The sequence below is a fragment of the Grus americana genome, chromosome 36, assembly GCF_028858705.1.
Source record: "Grus americana isolate bGruAme1 chromosome 36, bGruAme1.mat, whole genome shotgun sequence".
NCBI classification, from domain to species: domain Eukaryota; kingdom Metazoa; phylum Chordata; class Aves; order Gruiformes; family Gruidae; genus Grus; species Grus americana.
Window position 1 is genome coordinate 501983 of NC_072887.1, and position 19328 is coordinate 521310.

General features: G+C 53.3%; 1 long non-coding RNA gene across 1 annotated transcript; it reads right to left on the reverse strand.

The window, feature by feature from the left end:
- Positions 1 to 18312: 18312 nt before the first annotated feature.
- LOC129198832 (uncharacterized) lies at positions 18313 to 19088 on the reverse strand. Its single transcript, XR_008574543.1, has 3 exons — positions 18957 to 19088; positions 18587 to 18625; positions 18313 to 18398 (listed from the first exon to the last, which is right to left on the reverse strand). It is a non-coding gene; the product is annotated as an uncharacterized LOC129198832 (long non-coding RNA).
- Positions 19089 to 19328: the final 240 nt, after the last annotated feature.

Here is a 19328-nt window from a genome sequence, read left to right on the forward strand (position 1 = left end):
AGGTCTGTTTTACCCTCAGTTTCCCTAAATCACTCACCTTTCTTCACGGCACAGTAGCTGGCTGCAGCAAGGAGGAGGATGGAGACAGCTGCCACTCCCAGCACGATGCCTGTGTGGAAGTGGTGGATCTGGTGCTGGGGACCTACTGGGGACAGAAGGTGTTGGGAAAGAGGAGGAGGAGTCATGGGGAGAAGTAGAGAGCAGGACCTTCGGGCCAGGCCAGATGATGAACGAGGTGGTGAACCTCCCCATGTCCTGGTGCCAGCATCCCGGCATGCCTCAGCCTGATGTTAAGGGGGACAGTGGGTGTGCAGGGAGGGAATCACTCACCTGTGGTCGATGGTGCTGCGTGGGAGCTGGACTCTGTGCCTGGGAGGAGAAAGGGACAGGGTGAGAGTGTGCAGCTCTCGTGGGTACTGCACAGACTAAGAAACTGAGGGGACCTCTGATTCACCATCTATGAACTGTTGTGATAAATAATGCAGGGCAGAGCTGTGGCTCTGGACGAGATCTGGCACCACCACTCTCCCTTTCTGTGATGTTGGGGGCAGGAGAAGAGCAGGATGCCCTGCCGTGAGTGGGAGGAGTTTCCCAGTGACAAAGGCTGGGCTGAACTGAGCCTGAGCATCCCAACTGCCCCTGGGGCACAGGCATGTGTCCTCACCCTCAACTGGGATTCGTGGGGCCCCTTTTGGAGGGCTTGACTTGCTACTGGGGGACACTGGGTGTGCAGGGAGGGAATCACTCACCTGTGGTCGATGGTGCTGCCCTGGATCTGGACTGTTTGCCTGGGAGGAGAGAGGGACAGGGTGAGAGTGTCCATCTCTCCCAGGTACTGCACAGACTAAGGAACTGTGGGGTCCCCTGATCCACCCTCCGCCAAGCGTCATGATCAATCAATCAATGCATGTCAGAGCTGTGTCTCTGGATTACATCTGGCACCAGCACCCTCCTTTTCTCTGATGTTGGGGGCAGGAGAGGAGCAGGATGACTGGGAGGAGTTGCCCTGGTGTCAAAGGCTGGGCTGAACTGCACCCTGACACCGAGCATCCCAACCCTCTGGGGACACTCCATGGAGCACAGAAGGGTCCCCACCCTCAGTCGGGCATTTTGGGGCCCTGAATTTTGCCTGCCTGTTCCCCACACCCATGTCTCACCTCTAACAGCCAGGCGCCGGGGAGCACTGCGGGCAGAGCTCCTCACCCAGTTGCTCTCAGTCCGCTGCTGGTATCCACAGCTGTACATCCCTGCGCTGCCCAGGGTGACATGCAGCAGCACCAAGTAGTTCAGCTGACCCTGTTGGGCTTCCAGGCTGTACTCTTCCACCCCATCCTTGCAGAAGATGATTCGGGTAGCAGGTGATCCCTTCTGTATGGAGCACCAGGCCTGAACTGTGTCACCAGGTTGAGCAGAACGGATGTTGAGGTTCAGATGAGGAGCCGGGAGGTGACCTGGAGGGAAGACAGTGATGTAGTGATGCCAGAAGCAAGCAATCACGATCTTGTGGGTGTAAAATATTCTGGGACGGAAGAGTCCCAGGGAACAAAACTCCCCTCCTTTCTCTTCTCCATGCCCTGCTCACCTCCCTTTCTGTCCACATCCCTGGAGTCACCATCACCTGGGAAGCTGCAGATGTCCTGGGCAGTCACACTGCCACCTAAACCATGGGGTAGAGAAGGTTTTGGTTAGAGGGACAGTGAGCTGGTTCTCCCAAATGCCCCTGCCCAGGTCCCCACTGCTGAGTCCTTGTTGGGCAACCAACTTCCCACTTGTCTGTCTCCATCCTGCATCTTCTTGTTCTCCGAAACTGACACAACACCAAGCCCATTTTGGGTGGGATTGTTGTCATAGATGGATGCCTCTGGCTCCATAAAGCACTCCAGCAGCTGCCCAGTCTCACGGTATGACTCGAACCCATTTAGAGGTTTTGTAAAAATACGCCTTTTGATCAGAGCTGTGCCATAGCTGGAGGAAGCAATCATCTGCCTCCCCTCATCAAAGCAACTCTGCCCCTCATTGCTGCACGGCTGCTCCACACACCCTTTCCCCATCCTCCCCTGTGCCCAGGACGTGCCCTGTCCTGCCACGCTCGGCAGCCGTCCAGCACTCAGCCCCAAGGCCAAGAAATCCCCCAACTCACCGAGCAGCAGCAGGAGGAAGGCAGGGCGAGAAGGAGACAGCCTGGCACATCCCACGTGCCCCAGCATTTTTTGGGGTGCTGCGGGAACACCGTCTCCTCTACGCGTCTGCTGTCCTCTGAGGTGGGGACAGCGGTTCAAGAGCTGCCTGTGCCGTGGCTGTCAGCGCAGCTGGGACTGCTCCTGTTGCATTTCTGTGGCTAGCAGTGCCTTTCCCACAACGAGAGGCTGTGACGAGTGGGGGCCCTGCCTCAGCCCCCACTGCGGATGCTGTGCCTGCAGAGCTCCTGTTTTCATTTCTGTACAGTGAGACAGTGGAGCAAAAGCCGTGTCTGCTTGTCCCTTGTGGGCAGCATCCTGTCTGCAAAGCCCTCCTGCCCCTTGTCCCCCATCCTTGTAAAGAAAAAATTCTATTAAGTCACCTCTCAGAGACCCTCTCACGAGCAAGGTGCCTCTGCAAGGGGCACTTTAAGTAGCTGGCCAGTGCCCAGTGTACTGCCCTTGGCTGTTGGAAGCACCCCGGGTGATGGGAAGCGGTGGAATGACTCAGGACCTGGAGAGCATGGCTGTCTTCCTGAGCTACAGGGACTGACCTGGCAATAGAGACAGTGCTTTCTGTGAGCAGGAGGGGCACCTGCAGGGGACAAAGGCACCAGGGCGGGTACAAGATTCAACTGGCTTTTGTCTGAGGAGAGAGTAGGGGCTGAGCAAAAGAAATCAGAGCAATGTGAGGACATCCATTTGGGCATGCTGCCATAACTGGCCTGACCCCAAATGGGTGCCTGGGCTGTAGTGTGGCTCATGCTTTGCTTGTGTTGGAGATTTGTGGGGACAGCAGAGAGTGCAAGGCAGTGAGGGCATGAGAGGGCAATGGGGACAGGAACGTCTCAAGGCTGCCTGGCTCCACTGGCACCCTGGATCTGTGTCTGACAGGTCAATGTTGTGATGGAGATGGATTCCGGAAGGAGCAGGGTGAGGGCAGAGCTCAGGATCCATACCCAGAGGGGCATGGCTTGCTCTGGAAGAGAGGAGTCTCACGACATGGACAAGGGATGTCAAGGAGGAAGGGCTTGGTGGGAAGGGTTCACAAGCTATCACTCACCTGCAGGTGGGAGCAGCCTCTTGGGTGAGGGGCTGCTGCCTGTCAGAGAAATGCAGACCTTGCGACTCTCCCTGTCTTGCTCTGTGAGCATCCCAGACACTGAGCAGAGCCCCCAGCTCATGGCTTACTTCATCAGACTCCTGAGGAAGCCCCCAGCTGATGTCAATCTCCCCAGTTTCCCTGAGGTCAGCTTGTAAAGGTAGAGGGGAGATGTGTTCCCAGGCTCCCTCAGCAGCCCCAGCCCTGCCTTTCTGCTCCTGGGCAGTGCCGAGACCCATATGTGGATCAGAGGTGGGTGTTGGAGGGAGAGGGGGACCCCTTTGGGGAGGGGATCTCTCACTAGAGCATCCCTCGGCAGAGACGGGACACTCAGGATTCCCGGTTTTTCACCCATGCATCCCAGGACGCCTCCCATTGTGGGAACCATTGAGTGCACCCTCAGCTAGTTTGATGAAGACGCCAAGCTGTGTGGTGCCGTTGATATGCTGGAGGGAAGGGATGGCATCCAGAGGGACCTTGAGAGGCTTGAGAGATGGGCCCATGCAGACCGCAAGAAGTTCAACAGGGCCGAGTGCAAGTTCCTGCACATGGGTCAGTGCAATGCCAAGCACAACTACAGGCTGGGCGGAGAATGGATGGAGAGTAGCCCTGAGGAGAAGGACTTTGGGGTGTTGATTGATGAGAAGCTCAACATGAGCTGGCAATGTGCGTTTGCAGTCCAGAAAGGCACCCGTTTTGTGGGTTGCGTCAAAAGCAGCGTGACCAGCAGGTTGAGGGAGGTGATTCTGGAGTACTATGTCCAGCTCTGGGGTCCGCAGTGCAAGAAAGACATGGAGCAGTTGGAGCGAGTCCAGGGGAGGGCCACGAAGCTGATCAGGGGTCTGGAACACCTCTCTTACGAGGACAGGCTGAGAGAGTTGGGATTGTTCAGCCTGGAGAAGAGAAGGCTCTGGGGAGATCTAATTGCAGCCTTCAGATACCTAAAAGGGGCCTACAAGAAATCTGGAGATGGCTTTTTTATCAGGGAGTGTGGTGATAGGACAATGGGTAATGGGTTTAAACTAATAGAGGGTAGATTTAGAGGAGGTATTTGGAAGAAATTCTTTACTGTATGGGTGATGAGGCAGTGGAACAGGTTGTACAGAGAAGTTGTGGATGCCCCATCCCTGGAAGTGTTCATTATGAGGTTGGATGGGGCTTTGGGCAACTTGGTCTAGTGGGGTTGGAACTAGATGGTCTTTCAGGTCCCTTCCAACCCTATCCATTCCATAATTCATGGATAAATCTGGGGGAAGGACACCAGTGCCATGCCCTGCCTGCTGCAGCACAGAGCTGAGTGCTCAGCAGAGCCACACGGTGGTAGTGTCCTGTCCCTTGTGCCCACACCACTGTGCCATGTGTCAGCTGTGACAGGGAGCACCGAGGTTAGAGCTCCTCACTCGGTTGCTCTTGTCCCTGTGCTGGTACAATTCTGCCCTCCCATCCTTGCAGAGGACGATTTGGGTATCAGGTGACCATGTCAGGATGAGACACCCAGCCAGGCCTTTGTCACCAGGCTAAGCAGAAGGTAACTATAGTGTCAGATGAGGAGCCTGGAGGTTATGTGGAGAGAAGGTAATGATGCAGGGATGCTACGGGCCAGCATTTGTGTTGGTGGAGCTGTGCAATGTCCATTTTTGGTAAGGAAAGTCTCTCCTCCAAGGGTTTGTACCCGTGGGACTAACTCCCTCTCCTTTCTCTTCTCCACCCCTTCAAACACCCATCCCTGTACTCACCATCACCTGGGAAGCTGCAGATATCTGGGCGGTCACACTGGCACCTGCACGATGGGGCAGAGAGGGTTTTGGTTAGAGGGGCAGCAAGCTGGTTTTCCCAAATGCCCATGCCCTGTTCTCCACTTCTGAGTCCTTCCTTGGCAAGCACCTTCCTACTTCTGTGCCTCCATCCTTCACCTCGTTGGTATTCTCGATTGACATCTCCCCAAGCCCATTTTGGGTGGGATTGTGATTCCAGATGGGTGGCCTTGCCTTGCCCACGGCCCTACATTCTCACCGTCTTAGGCAGGGCATCCCTTCTGGACTCTCCCCATATTCACTGTGTGTTTTTGCCCCATTGTGTCCACCCTCTGCCCTAGCTTGCCCATTTCAGAGCTCTGTATGCTGGCAGGGAAGGGTCCCCAATGAAAAGCTACCCAATGTTCCAAGTGCCAGCTCTCTCTCTGCACATGTTGCAGTGGACCCCAAGCAGAAAGGTATTTTTGCCCCAAATATGGCTGCTGCCATCGCCACAAGGAAAGGTATTTTTATTCAATTCAGGATGATGAAAATGACAAAGCTTTGTCCATCCTCCCTGCTCTCCCACAAGAGCATTTCTCTGGGTGTTCAGTAGAGAACATGAGCAGTAATTCAGTAAAAATAAAAAGGAAAAAAAGCAGCCATACATCCCACTGCTTCTTTTGTAATGTAGGAGGCATGAGTATGGATTGGCATGATGGAGAAGTCAAGTTTGTGGAGCAGGACAATGGTGGGACGCTGAGTGTCTGCATGGAGGAGGGAAGGCTTTAGGCAGAGGGACGGATTTTCTGAGCCCATGGAGATGAGCAGCAGCAGTGCTGGAGGTGTAGAGACAACCTGTAAACCCGCAACGTGCCCTTCCTATGTCAGATTCTTATCTGCACATTGCACACTGGCACGTGTGTCTGCCTAGGAGAAGGCACATGGGAATTTGTTAGCCCTTTTCCAAAAGAGAGGGGGATCAGGACGGAAACAAGAGGCAGAAAGGTGAGTGCAGGGGACACTCCTGGCTTTCCAAGGGGTCTTCAGGAGCCCAGTGTCTCGGGACCTTCCCTTAGAGGACAGTGCATCCCCCTGTGAAGGACACACTCAGCCAGGCTCAGCACCATCTCAGTTCAGCTCAGCCCAGCCACTGTTCCTCTGTGCAGCTGCTGGGTCTCAAGCAACTTTGCTCTAAAAGAAGTCCTCCCTTTCCTGTGTCTGCTGTCTCAGCAGCAAGGTATTCACCTCCTGCTCGCTCTGCATGCTCAGAACTCGACCACGCAACCACTTGGGCCAGACCACTCCTTTGTGCATGCGGCTGTGGCTCTTATATTTAGAAATGAGATTTCCTCCCTGGTCCCCAATAGCAACCCAACGGCTCCTCCAGAAAGACGTCTGTCCCCATGATGCTTTGCTAGGGTTGAGCTGAGCTTGAAGCAGAATAGAAAAGTGCAGCAGCAGCTGCAAATTTCCAAGGTAGGGGCCAAGAACAGGTGTGGGAAGGCAGAGGGCTGGAGGGCCTGAAACCGGACCGTCTCTTTGCATAGCTATGGCCTTAGTTGGCTGTGTTCTGGACTGGGTGATAAATCTTTCCACCCCATTTCGGAAGGAATTTTGAGACGATCCAAGGAAGATTTGTAGCGTCAGCGCCCAAATCAATGCATCTCAATCATTAAGCCCCTGTGGACACCCTGTGTGGATGAGATGCATGTGAAGGTGACTGCATCTTTCACCCCTACCATCTCCTTGGGCATCCCTGTTGGTAAGGTATGCCACAGCAGGATTTGTTGTGCCTGCAGAGCTCCGTGCCCTACAGAAGCAGCCTGGGATTTTTTCTGGAGCCTTGCATGCAATAGCTCTGCTTGGCCTGATGTTCCTTGGGGTTTTGGATCTGTGGAAGAGGTCTCCTGTTGCTCCTCTCCACCTCTGGCTTCGTTTTGAGGAACAGTGCTGAAATGGCTATTTCCAAATTTATGTTCCCAATACAATAAATCTCAATAAATGTTATTCTCAATAAATAGTCCCAATCCTATCCTGATATATGCTCTTGAAACCTGGCCCTCGCATTTCCAAACTTTATTTTGGATGTCATCATGCTGATGGCCGACATTAACTCAGTTCTGGCGAGGATAGAGTTCATTTCACAAGGAGCCAGGACAGGTGAGCCAGAACCAGGACACTCAGGTTCTCTCTGCAGATGTACAAACTGACAGACTGGGCAGAGTTGAGGTGAGTTCAGCTCCTGCAGAGGTCATCTCTTGCACGCGAGGCTTTAGAGGGGAAATTAAATGATGTTATTTCGTCTGCGGGCTCCAAGACCTGCACAAGCACTGGTGCAGACCCCAGCGAGCACATCCCGTCCCTGGGGGCCCTACTCTCTGGTTTGCATCAAAGCTGTGCCACAACTCACCCTGTTATGTCCAAAGTGAGCAATGGTGGAGTATGTTGGGGGGCAAAACCCACACTATTATCTCTTGCTTCCCATTGTGGGGAGGGACGAGACCCACCTTGCCTTTGAACAGCTGATCTCCTGGGGTCGGGAGGTCCCCTGCCCTGTTTGCCCCTAATTTCACCCTGCTCTTGGCAGCAGAGTGAGCTGCCTTTCCATCTGTGGATGTGGAGAAGGCATGCTGGGGCTTGGTTGGTTTTTCCCCCACCCTGTAGCATCATTTTCTCTCTTTGCTCAACCAGCAAACCTTTATCTGTTGCTCTGTGCCCGCGTGTGAAACCAAAGTCACCCAGCAAATCAACTGAGGCACACGGACAATGGCGAGATCTCCCCCTTCCCCCACCCACAGCACAACCCCTTTGCTGCAGCCTGTGGTTTCAGAGTTAGCAAGGAGGTGTTTTCCCCACCTGCACTCCTAAATGGACCCATGTCCTCAGATGGTGCACTCTGCTTTGAAGCAGAAATCATGGTGAAGTGAAAATATAGGAGGGGAAAGACACCAGCTCTTGTGAGGCTGGATTGCAACTTGGGACCAGAGTGTGCAGGGAAAGATCATGCCAGAAAATGGGGTTGGTGACTTTAAGGATTGGGATGCTGTCACCATTCTTCTGCATGCAGAAGGTGGGCTGTGCATGAAAGGAACAAGTGGGGTGCAACACAGCTGGGAGAAATCTATCCTTGTTCCATGGGCAGTTGTTTTGCCTTGAGTTACTGCTGTTATGGGCATTTGAGTTACTGCTCAGCTTTGGCTTTCCATGCTCTGGGCTGCACAATGAAGATGATGGCCTGAACCTCCACACCTCACTCAGAGGAGTCGTTTTAGAGCCCAGCCTATGCAACCGTGAATCCCGTTTCCCAGAGTGGTTTCTCCCAAGCTCTCAGCAGCTGTGGACAGCCCAAGTGTGGAGGAGCCATATATGCTCCACTCAGGCCAGCTTGGGGACTCCCTGCTTGTGCCCAGAGGGCTGGGAGCAAATGTCTGCCTGGGGCAGGGAAGCATTTTGTCTTCCACATTTTAGCACCATTTGTCTCCGCAGTTGATAAGGGAAAGGTTTGAGGGGAACAGCTCCCTGTGAAGTGGGAGTAAGGATCCAGTCATGATACACTGGCACGGGTCAGACTGCAGCATCCCCGCATCAGGGTGTGATGTTATCTTCAAGGTTTGTCCTCAGTTTGCCCAAATTGCTCGCTATTCTTTACAGCGTAGTAGCTGGCTGCAGCCAGGAGGAGGAGGATGACGGCTACCGCTCCTAGCACATTGCCTGTGGAGCAGGTTGGAAGGAGCCAGGTATGTGGAACTGTGGGGACAGAAGATGTTGGGGAAGAAGGAGAGCCATGGGGGAAGGAGACAGAAGATGCCCTTAGAGGCAGGTCAGATCCTGGTTAATTAATCCCCCCTGTCCAAGTGCTCGGGGGAGTGCAGGGAGGGAATAACTCACCTGTGGTCCTTCCTGGGAGCTGGTTTCTGTGCCTGGGAGGAGAAAGGGACAGGGTGAGAGTGCCCAGCTCTCCCAGGGACTGCATAGACTAAGCCACTGTTGGGACGCCTGTTTCACCATCTATGAATTGTTTTAATAAATCAATCAATCAATGCATCGCAGAGCTGTGGCTCTGGATTACATCTGGCACCACCACTCTCCCTTTCTGTGATGCTGGGACAGGAGAGGATCAGGATGCTCTGCCGTGACTGGGAAGAGTTGCCCCCCCCGTAGCAAAGGCTGAGTTGAAATTCCTGCTGATCCTCAGCATCCCAACTGCCCATGGGTCACAGCAGCATTTCCACTCTCAATTGGGGTCTATGGGGCCCCGTAAAGTTATGTGTCTGTGTTCCAGTGCCACATCTTACCTGTGACAGTCAGGTGCCAGGCAGCACTGAGGGCAGAGCTCCTCACGCAGTTAGTCTCATTCCTGTGCTGGTATCCACATGCGTACATCCCTGCACTCCCCAGGGTGACATTCACCACCATGGTGTAGCTCAGTTGACCTCGTTGGGCTTTCAGGCTGAAGTCCTCCACCCCATACTTGCAGAATGTCCTGGTTCTGGCTAGGATAGAGTTAATTTCACCAGGAGCCAGGACAGGTGACCCAAGCTGGCCAGGGGGCTATTCCATACCATGTGATGTCATGCTCACCATAAAAGGGGGCTAGTTGGGGAGGGGTGGGTTCGGTGTGGCTCTGGGAAGGTCTGAGTGTGGGCTGAGCATCTGGTCGGTCATTGGATCGGTAAATTGTTCTCTGTTATCACCCATTGTGAACATTCTGTTATCAGTACTGTTGTTGATTGTTTCCCTCTCCCTTGCTGTCCCAGTAAACTGCCCTTATCCCAACCCTCGAGGCTTTGCCATTCTCCTCCCCGTCCTGCCGGACTGAGTGACTGGCCGCATGCTGCTCAGCTGCCGGCTGGGGCTAAACCACGTCAGTCCTTTTGGTGCCCAATGTGGGGCTCGAGGGGTTGTGATAACGACAAGTCTGACCCAACTGTGTTAAAGCAAAATTGTTATAAGCATTTATAATGTTATTGAAAGAGTCGCTGGTCATAATGATGTTTTGTTTGGTCACATGGCTCTGGTTTGTAAACCCGTGTTTACTCTGTGTAATCCCTGTGGCGCTGTTTATCACCTCTGGGAGAGGGGTTCCTGTTCTCATGTTGTTGTATTGTGTGATAATGACTTATGATAAGATATCATCCATGGTCATGAGTCTGAGCTGGTACTTGTACGTAGCATTTCTGTCATGCCTGTACCTCGGTCAATATCTTTCAGAATTGATTAATAATTGCACCCAATCTATGGGGAAGACGGGGGGGATACCTTCTCCCACTCTTTCACCTCCCCTTTTCCCTTTTGGTTGGTTACAACAATTTTTAAGATTTTTGAATACCATTGGAATGTTCAGGCCAGTATATTCCTATTGCTAGGTCTCCTGCATGCTTTCCAAGTCCTGTTCAGGGCTAGCAAAAATTGTTTCAAGAATACCACCCAGGGGTCTTCCCCAAGGCTGAATGGTCAGGGCTGGCATGGCATGTGGGAGAGTATGGGTGGGTATCTAGAGACCTTTTCACCCCCAATGGTTTGGAGATTCACTCCCAAACAACTGCAAGACCCTGATAAAGTGGTAGAATATTTGAAAGGAAAATGCTGTGGGGATTCTAAGGAGACACAACTTCCTGCACTGTGCTGGGCCCTGGCCACAATCTATCAAACACTGCTTGATAGTAGACAGCACAATCAGGGGGAAGAGAGAGAGAGAGCAGACCCACAGGCACTGCAGCTGCCCAAGCCCCCGCAACAGGCAATGCAGCTGCCCAAGCCCCCGCAACAGGCACTGTAGCCGAGCCAGAAGATCAACCCATACCAGTATCAGTCACCCCTATACACAAAAAGAAATACTCAAGGAAATTGGTTCACTTAGAGAAGGAGGATGATGAACCGGGACCATCACGAGAGCAGGAAGAAGAGCCAGAACCAGAAGTGATCACTCGGCCCCTGTCCCTGAGTGAGCTGCGAGATATGCAGAAAGATTTCGGCCACCTTCCAAGGGAGCACATTCTTACCTGGCTGCTCCGCTGCTGGGATAACGGGGCCAGTAGCCTGGAAGTGGAGGGCAGGGACGCCAAGCAGCTGGGATCCTTGTCTAGGGAAGGGGACATTGACAAGGCAATTGGGAAGAAGGCACAGGCCCTCAGCCTCTGGAGGCGACTCCTGTCAAGCATGAGGGAAAGGTATCCTTTCAGTGAAGATGTCGTATGTCGGCCAGGCAAGTGGACCACCATGGAGAGAAGTATCCAATATCTGAGGGAATTAGCTGTGCGGGAAATGGTTTATTATGATCCGGACAACGCACAGTTGCCCACAGACCCCGATGAAGTCCAATGTACCCGACCCATGCGGCGAAAATTTGTGCGAAGTGCACCATCATCGTACGCCAACTCACTGGCAGTAATCGACTGGAAAAGTGAAGAGGTGCCCACAGTGGATGAAGTGGCTGGCCGACTCCGGCAATATGAAGAGAGCCTTTCTTCCTGCTTCGTCTCGGCTGTGGAGAAACTGTCCCAGGACGTCCGGCAACTCAAAGAGGATATATTGTACTCCCCACCTGCACAGACCCGTATTTCAGCTGTTAGGAATAAGCATTTTTCTGCTCCGGAGAGGGGATATGGAGCATACACACCACGAGGTATCCTGTGGTTTTATCTGCGTGACCACAGAGAAGACATGAGGAAATGGGATGGGAAGCCTACCTCAACCCTGCGGGCACGAGTACATGAGCTACAAGGCAAGACAGCTGTACAAAGGGACTCTTCCAGAAAGAATGCTGCTCCAGTTCCCACCGGGCAGCCCCCCAGACCAAGTGGAAAGCCTGATCGCACTTATGATCCTCTTGAAGGGACTTATAAGTCCTTTTTGCAAGAGATGAGCAGTGAATACAATGAGTAGTGAATACGATGAGCAGGATTTGAGGGGCCCTGCATCCAGCCAGGTGGAGGAAAGGGACAATAGAGTGTATTGGACTGTGTGGATCCGATGGCCCGGCACATCGGACCCACAGGAGTACAAGGCCCTAGTGGACACCGGTGCACTGCGTACCCTAATGCCATCGAACTATGAAGGTGTGGAACCAATATCTATTTCTGGTGTGACGGGGGGATCCCAACAGTTGACTCTGTTGGAGGCTGAAGTAAGTCTAACTGGGAATGAGTGGCAAAAGCACCCCATTGTGACCGGGCCAGAGGCTCCGTGCATCCTGGGCATAAACTACCTCCGGAAAGGGTATTTCAAAGACCCAAAAGGCTACCGGTGGGCTTTTGGAATAGCCGCCTTGGAAGCGGAGGAAATTGAACCATTGTCTAGTTTGACTGGTCTCTCGGAGGACCCTTCTGTTGTAGGGTTGCTGAGGGTTGAAGAGCAACAGGTGCCGATTGCTACCACAACTGTGCACCGGCGGCAATACCGCACCAACAGAGACTCCCTGGTTCCCATCCACAAGCTAATTCGTCAACTGGAGGGTCAGGGAGTGATCAGCAGAACCCACTCACCCTTTAACAGTCCCATATGGCCAGTGCGGAAGTCCAATGGAGAGTGGAGGCTGATGGTAGACTATTGTGGCCTGAATGAAGTCACACCACCGATGAGTGCTGCCGTGCCAGACATGCTGGAGCTTCAATATGAACTGGAGTCAAAGGCAGCCAAATGGTATGCCACAATTGATAGAGCTAATGCCTTTTTCTCAATCCCTTTGGCAGCAGAGTGCAGGCCACAGTTTGCCTTCACTTGGAGGGGCGTCCAGTACAGCTGGAATCAGCTACCCCAGGGGTGGAAACACAGCCCCACCATTTGCCATGGACTGATCCAGAGTGCACTGGAAAAGGGTGAAGCCTCGGAGCGCCTGCAATACATTGATGACATCATTGTATGGGGCAACTCAGCAGAGGAAGTTTCTGAGAAAGGGAAGAAAATAATCCAAATCCTGCTGCAGGCTGGCTTCACCATAAAACGAAGGTGAAGGGGCTTGTGCAGGAAATCCAGTTTTTAGGAATAAGGTGGTATGATGGGCAGCGTCAGATCCCAATGGATATTATCAACAAAATAGCAGCCATGTCTCCACCAACCAACAAAAAGGAGACACAGGCTTTCTTAGGCGTTGTGGGTTTCTGGAGAATGCACATTCTGAATTACAGTCTGATAGTAAGCCCTCTCTACCACGTAACCTGGAAGAAGAATGATTTCAAATGGGGCCCTGAGCAACGACAAGCTTTTGAACAAATTAAACAAGAAATAGTTCATGCAGTAGCTCTTGGGCCAGTCCGGGCAGGAGCAGATGGAAAAAATGTGCTGTATACTGCAGCCGGGGAGAATGGCCCTACCTGGAGTCTCTGGCAGAAAGCACCAGGGGAGACTCCAGCTGCACCATGGTGGTGAATGTCACCCTGGGGAGTGCAGGGATGTACGCATGTGGATACCAGCACAGGAATGAGACTAACTGCGTGAGGAGCTCTGCCCTCAGTGCTGCCTGGCACCTGACTGTCACAGGTAAGATGTGGCACTGGAACACAGACACATAACTTTACGGGGCCCCATAGACCCCAATTGAGAGTGGAAATGCTGCTGTGACCCATGGGCAGTTGGGATGCTGAGGATCAGCAGGAATTTCAACTCAGCCTTTGCTACGGGGGGGGGGCAACTCTTCCCAGTCACGGCAGAGCATCCTGATCCTCTCCTGTCCCAGCATCACAGAAAGGGAGAGTGGTGGTGCCAGATGTAATCCAGAGCCACAGCTCTGCGATGCATTGATTGATTGATTTATTAAAACAATTCATAGATGGTGAAACAGGCGTCCCAACAGTGGCTTAGTCTATGCAGTCCCTGGGAGAGCTGGGCACTCTCACCCTGTCCCTTTCTCCTCCCAGGCACAGAAACCAGCTCCCAGGAAGGACCACAGGTGAGTTATTCCCTCCCTGCACTCCCCCGAGCACTTGGACAGGGGGGATTAATTAACCAGGATCTGACCTGCCTCTAAGGGCATCTTCTGTCTCCTTCCCCCATGGCTCTCCTTCTTCCCCAACATCTTCTGTCCCCACAGTTCCACATACCTGGCTCCTTCCAACCTGCTCCACAGGCATTGTGCTAGGAGCAGTGGCCGTCATCCTCCTCCTCCTGGCTGCAGCCAGCTACTACGCTGTAAAGAATAGCGAGCAATTTGGGCAAACTGAGGACAAACCTTGAAGATAACATCACACCCTGATGCGGGGATGCTGCAGTCTGACCCGTGCCAGTGTATCATGACTGGCTCCTTACCCCTGTTTCATGGGAAGCTCATCCTCTCAGGCCTTTCCTTTATCACCTGAGGGGAGCAAAGGTGCTAAAATGTGGAAGACAAAATGCTTCCCTGCCCCAGGCAGACATTTGCTCCCAGCCCTCTGCACTCCCAGCCCTCCCTCCCCAAGCTGGCCTGAGTGGACCAACAACTGCTCCTCCACACTTGGGCTGTCCACAGCTGCTGAGAGCTTGGGAGAAGCCACTCTGGGAAACGGGATTCACGGTTGCATAGGCTGGGCTCTAAAACGACTCCTCTGAGTGAGGTGTGGAGGTTCAGGCCATCATCTTCATTGTGCAGCCCAGAGCATGGAAAGGCAGGGCTGTGCAGTACCTCTGCCTCCCCACCTCTCCCTTTCTTTGCCTTGCAGGGGCCTGCAGAGACCGATGCCAAAGGTGAGCAGCAATCCCTGCTGGCTGTGGGGCTGGTGGGTGATGGAGACGGGGGCATCCTGGGCTCCCTGGGGTGGTCCTTGGCCAGGGGCAGCATGGTCTGTGTCCGTGGGTGGCTTCCCCCAGGGTGGAGGCAGGGAGGATCAGGGCTTGCCCTGGGCTTTACTCCACCCATTGCCACGATGCAAGAAAGCATCATCCACGGGAATGACCTAAATGGTTCTATCACAGCCCGGACATAGACTCCAAATCTCTTCCCCCCCTCCTCTCCAGGCAGAAACACGTTCCCTGCCACAAGGCGACCACCTCCAATGAAATAAAATGTGAGTACCACCTCCTCTCTCTGCGTGAGCCATGGACTCCTCTGTCTATAGGGAGCCCCTTCGTGTAGGCTGGATGCTCTCCAGCAACCCTGTGCTCATAGACCAGTCATGCTGCAGTCTCAGTAGCTGCACAGAGTTGCAGGGACGTGCTCCAAACCCACTTTCCACCCTCTCCATTCCCTCCCTTCATTGCGCTACCATGCAGGACTTTTCCCAATTCCACATGACATCCCAGCAATTAATTTCCCAGTGGGATAGGCAAAACAACTGCCCATTGAACAGGATTAATTTCTCCCAGCTGTGTTGCACCACTTGTTCCTTTCATGCACAGCCCACCTTCTGCATGCAGAAGAATGGTGACAGCATCCCAATCCTTAAAGTCACCAACCCCATTTCCTGGCATGATCTTTCCCTGCACACTCTGGTCCCAAGTTGCAATCCAGCCTCACAAGAGCTGGTGTCTTTCCCCTCCTATATTTTCACTTCACCATGATTTCTGCTTCAAAGCAGAGTGCACCATCTGAGGACATGGGTCCATTTAGGAGTGCAGGTGGGGAAAACACCTCCTTGCTAACTCTGAAACCACAGGCTGCAGCAAAGGGGTTGTGCTGTGGGTGGGGGAAGGGGGAGATCTCGCCATTGTCCGTGTGCCTCAGTTGATTTGCTGGGTGACTTTGGTTTCACACGCGGGCACAGAGCAACAGATAAAGGTTTGCTGGTTGAGCAAAGAGAGAAAATGATGCTACAGGGTGGGGGAAGAATCAGCCAAGCCCCAGCATGCCCTCTCCACATCCACAGATGGAAAGGCAGCTCACTCTGCTGCCAAGAGCAGGGTGAAATTAGGGGCAAACAGGGCAGGGGACCTCCTGACCCCAGGAGATCAGCTGTTCAAAGGCAAGGTGGGTCTCGTCCCTCCCCACAATGGGAAGCAAGAGATAATAGTGTGGGTTTTGCCCCCCAACATACTCCACCATCGCTCACTTCAGGAATGGGACTGAGCTGCCCAAAGAAAGCCATAGAAATACAAAGGAATGGCTGTAGAGATATGACAGGAAGGTAGAAATATACAGAGATAGAAAGGGGAGCTGTCTCTTGTCTGAGCTTAGCTGAGATGTCTACCAGACCCTAAAAGATTCATGTTCACACTCCACTCCTGCCTCTCCTTGCTCATCTTGGCCCTGCTTTCCTTCCCAAGCCAAAATCCCAGCCAAAACTCATTTGTTTTCCTCATCCTACCCAAAATGGCCCATGCCATTGGAGTGTTTTAAATATCAGGCAAGGTCATAGGGCCAACAGTGTTCGTGAAGGTCATGATCTTGCATCAAAATTATCATCAGTTGGTGACTGTGGATTTGCATTAATGCTGAGGCTGTAGCTGGGATGAGCTTTGCAGATTTCCAAGCCGGCTGAGATTTGACGTCCCTTTGTGAGCCCTGTGCACAAGATTTCTCTTACAACCCCTGGAGACAGACAACTGTTTACGGGCGGCGTTTCACCTGACAAATCTCCTGAGATAAGGCAACAGCAGCTCCTTTCTCTTTGCTGTGCCTCTTAATTCTTTTATTTACAGCTCACATATCTGCCATGCTTTCCACATTTGTCCTTGCCTCTCTCAGAGAACTGGGGTGGATATCGCCCCTGCTCACACAGCATGATCTTCACAAAGACGGGAGCAGAGTGTTTCTAGTGGAGAAGGATCTTGGGGTCTTTTGAAGTCTTTTGACATCCATAGCACGGTCATGAGAAAATCCTAGCTTCATAGAGCTTTGGGACCCAGGATCCTGCCCCAAAACACAAATTCTCATGGATGGGAGGGAGAGTCAGCAAGGATCCATGTGAATTCCCTGTCTTGTGCTGGATACCTCAGAAGCTGCCTACATCACCTCTCGCTTTCTCCTAAGTTGGCGTACAGTGAATCTTCGGAGAAGTTTGGACTGGAGACCTTCAAAAGAGAACAGACAGCAGCCTCAGCCTCCTGGTGCCCACCACAGCCACAGACCCTTGGAATAAGCTGGCACCATGGAAGGAGGACAATGACAGCCCCAGCAGAGCCATGGGAATATCCCAGCCTCATGGGGGTTGGCCTTTCTCCTCTTCCAAAAACAACACATCCTGGACCCAAGAAGAGCTTGCAGAGCCTGAGGACCTCTGCAGGAGCTGAACTCACTTTAACTCTGCACAGTCCTTCAGTGTTGGCATCTGTGGGGAGAACCTGAGTTAGTGTCGACCATCAGCAGGATGACATCCAAAACAGGTTTGGAAGGGAGGAGCGCAAGGTTTCAAGAGTAGCTATCAGGATGGGATTGGGCCTATTTATTAAGAAGATAATTTCTTTAGATTTAATTTATTGGGAATGAAAAGAATATTTCTTAAGAACACTGACGACAGGACCTGGTCTGCATTACAAGCGAGGAGTGGAAGGGTGCAGGGGACTTTGCACTTACAGTAATTCCGGTTGTCAGCAGAAGAGTCCTCAGCACTACCAGCATCACAGAGCGGTGCAGAGAGAGCAGGGAGACAAGGTGCTTAGGTTCTACGGCCTCACTGTCATCCCACAGCGATGGAAACCTTTGGGTCATTCCCTTGGATGATGCTTTCTTGCATCGTGGCAATGGGTGGAGTCAAGCCCAGGGTAAGCCCTGATCCTCCCTGCCTCCACCCTGGGGGAAGCCACCCACGGACACAGACCATGCTGCCCCTGGCCAAGGACCACCCCAGGGAGCCCAGGATGCCCCCGTCTCCATCACCCACCAGCCCCACAGCCAGGAGGGATTGCTGCTCACCTTTGGCATCGGTCTCTGCAGGCCCCTGCAAGGCAAAGAAAGGGAGAGGTGGGGAGGCAGAGGTACTGCACAGCCCTGCCTTTCCATGCTCTGGGCTGCACAATGAAGATGATGGCCTGAACCTCCACACCTCACTCAGAGGAGTCGTTTTAGAGCCCAGCCTATGCAACCGTGAATCCCGTTTCCCAGAGTGGTTTCTCCCAAGCTCTCAGCAGCTGTGGACAGCCCAAGTGTGGAGGAGCAGTTGTTGGTCCACTCAGGCCAGCTTGGGGAGGGAGGGCTGGGAGTGCAGAGGGCTGGGAGCAAATGTCTGCCTGGGGCAGGGATGCATTTGGCCATCCCAGTCTTCCCCATCACAGCACCTGTGCTCCCCTCAGGTGATAAAGGAAAGGCCTGAGAGGCTCAGCTTCCCCTGAAAGGAGTGTAAGGAGGCTGATCGTCATACACAGGCACGGGTCATTTCAACTTGCCTCTGGGTTTCAGGTCTGTTTTACCCTCAGTTTCCCTAAATCACTCACCTTTCTTCACGGCACAGTAGCTGGCTGCAGCAAGGAGGAGGATGGAGACAGCTGCCACTCCCAGCACGATGCCTGTGTGGAAGTGGTGGATCTGGTGCTGGGGACCTACTGGGGACAGAAGGTGTTGGGAAAGAGGAGGAGGAGTCATGGGGAGAAGTAGAGAGCAGGACCTTCGGGCCAGGCCAGATGATGAACGAGGTGGTGAACCTCCCCATGTCCTGGTGCCAGCATCCCGGCATGCCTCAGCCTGATGTTAAGGGGGACAGTGGGTGTGCAGGGAGGGAATCACTCACCTGTGGTCGATGGTGCTGCGTGGGAGCTGGACTCTGTGCCTGGGAGGAGAAAGGGACAGGGTGAGAGTGTGCAGCTCTCGTGGGTACTGCACAGACTAAGGAACTGTGGGGACCTCTGATTCACCATCTATGAACTGTTGTGATAAATAATGCAGGGCAGAGCTGTGGCTCTGGACGAGATCTGGCACCACCACTCTCCCTTTCTGTGATGTTGGGGGCAGGAGAGGAGCAGGATGCCCTGCCGCGACTGGGTGGCACCCTGACCCCAAGTATCCCAAACCTATGGGGACACTCCACAGAGCACAGAAGGGTCCCCACCCTCAGCTGGACTCAGAGCTTTCCCTGTGTGTGCCCCACACCCACGTCTCACCTCTGACAGTCAGGTTCTGGGGAGTGCTGAGGGCAGAATTCCTCACCCAGTTGCTCTCAGTGCGGTGCTGGTATCCACAGCTGTACATCCCTGTGCTGCCCAGGGTGACATTCAGCAGCACTAAGTAGTTCAGCCTACCCTGTTGGGCTTCCAGGCTGTACTCTTCCACCCCATCTTTGCAGAAGATGATTCGGGTAGCAGGTGATCCCTTCTGTATGGAGCACCAGGCCTGAACTGTGTCGCCAGGTTGAGCAGAACGGATGTTGAGGTCAAGATAAGGAGCTGGGATGTGACCTGGAAGGAAGACAGTGTACAGTGATGCCAGCAGGAAGCGTTCATGATGTTGTGGTGCAAAGTATTCTGGATTGGGGA